The following is a 2,151-nucleotide window of genomic DNA, read 5'->3' on the forward strand; positions in this document are numbered from 1 at the left end:
CATTTGCTATTATTTTCTCCCATTCTGAAGGCTGTCTTTTCACCTTGCTAATAGTTTCCTTTTAAGTGACCTTGAAATTATAAAATATATTGACTGGCATTACTAATAAGAACAGTAAAGAGACTATTTGTAACATCACTAAATTCTTGTTACTAAAGTCAGGGCACAAACCACAGAGCACAGCTACCTAAGGGGTAGAGTTAGGAAAACACTTTTTTCTTTTCCATGTTTTTTCCCATTCTCAATTTGCATAAAAAAATCAGTGCAGAGCCATATGGGGGGAAAATTATGCAACCCTCCCCTATTTTGAAAAAAAAAAGTACATGTATACAAAGTGACGTGAAGTCGCTTAGTCATGTCCAATTCTTTGTGACCCCGTGGACTGTAGCCTACCAGGCTCCTCCATCCATGGGATTTTCCAGGCAAGAGAAAAATCTTGAAGTGAGTTGCCATTTTCTTCTCCAGGGGATCTTCCCAACCCAGGGATCGAACCTGGGTCTTCTGCACTGTAGGCAGATGCTTTACCATCTAAGCCACCAGGGAAGCCCATTATATGTGTATAACTAAACTGTTTATTTCCCACTTTTTTCCCTTAAAAAGGAGTTCAGGATTATAAATAAGTTATTTTAAAAAGTGATAGATAACAGTTACTATCTGGTCTGTCTTACTGAAGAGAGAAGTACAGGGACAGAGAAACAAAGCTGGGGTGCAGTCAGGGAATAAGAACTAAGGCAGGAAGAAAGGGAGGCCAGAGGGGAGGAAGGATTTACAAGAGGACAAAGGAGCCCCACCAGACAGGTGGGTAGGTGGAAGGGATATGTTCAGACTCTTTGATTCTGGCTTCCTTGCCCATTGCACAGTCCCTGGGGCCCTCCTCCTACCCCAGGCTGTACTATGACTGGGCTAGATCTCTGGGAGGTCTCCTGGAGAGTGGGTCCTGCTCTGTTCATAGTTGCAGCTCTATTGAAATAGCTCCTTCAGTCTCTACTAAACCTCTCTCACCCACCTTCTGCTCTCACCCCTTGACCTTTCTGTACCTATCCCTTTGCTGGTGATATTCTTGTCTTTACAATGTTTAATCCAAAGCTTCAATGTCCTATTCAAAGCCTTTCCTGTCAACCTCTCATTCCACCCAAGCCATATTGAATTCTCTCTTCCCTGTTTTCACATAACCCCCTCTATCCCTCTTCTAGGCCCTAACCACATTGTTTTGTAATTGTTGATAGATTTATCTGCTCTACTAATAAATTCTAAGCCCCAGGTAAGGACACAGATGCTACTTGTGTCTTTTGTTCCTCTTGGGAACCATCCTCATCACAAAATTGGTGCTCCAGAAATACTTATTGAGTATAAAGGAACTAACAGTTGGGTCCAAGCCAGGGGATCGGGAGAAAAAGCAGAGGATAGCCCTTGTCAGAGTGGCTGCTGTTCCCCAATTCTTTCCCTTTGTCCCTCCCTTCCTCTCTCATGTTCCTCTATCAATCTGAGCACTCAACAACCTAATTATAAGGTTCAAGTTCAGACTTCTTAGCCAGCTCTCAAGTCCTTACATGGTCTTATTTGTATCCCTCAGACTCATCTCTAGATATTCTGTTCCTTTAACCTGTATCCTATGCTCTGCAATTGTGAACTCTTATAGAGGTCCTAGGATGTGACTTTGTATACTGTCTAGGTCTCCTGACTGTCTGCTTTCTATTTGGAATACTCACACCATTCTCCCCTTCCATCTCTTCACCTTCCAACATCTGTTTAATCTTTAGTATTTCCATTTAGAATCCTCTGCCTCTTCAAGATCATCATTCTACTTACTGATGTAGCTGTCATTGGTTTGATTTTTTTTTTTTTTTCCCAACCAAGTTGAGTGATGCACTGGGCAAGACTCCACTCTTCTTAGGCCCACAACCCAGCAGAGCCCCAGTGTTCCTATTCAGTATTCTAGAATGGCCAGTTGAATGTTGAACCCCAAAATACCTTTTTCACTCTACTCCTATCTTCCACAGTAGGAAGTATTGTAATATCTGGGTTTGCCATCCCTGGAGTATAAGACCATAGAGATCATTTAGAGATGTATGCTCATCTATATTCATTCATTTAATTAATAGCCCAGGGATGCCAGCAAGAGGGTTGGTACATCTAGAAGAGGGGGAGAAG

At 42.3% G+C, this 2,151-nt stretch overlaps 1 non-coding gene across 1 annotated transcript; it reads right to left on the reverse strand.

Moving 5' to 3' along the window:
* Positions 1–471: 471 nt before the first annotated feature.
* Positions 472–543, reverse strand: TRNAC-ACA (transfer RNA cysteine (anticodon ACA)). The gene has a single exon. It is a non-coding gene; the product is annotated as a tRNA-Cys (tRNA).
* Between the last annotated feature and the right edge of the window lie 1,608 nt (positions 544–2,151).

This window comes from Bos indicus, chromosome 7 (genome assembly GCF_029378745.1).
Source record: "Bos indicus isolate NIAB-ARS_2022 breed Sahiwal x Tharparkar chromosome 7, NIAB-ARS_B.indTharparkar_mat_pri_1.0, whole genome shotgun sequence".
Lineage (NCBI taxonomy): Eukaryota > Metazoa > Chordata > Mammalia > Artiodactyla > Bovidae > Bos > Bos indicus.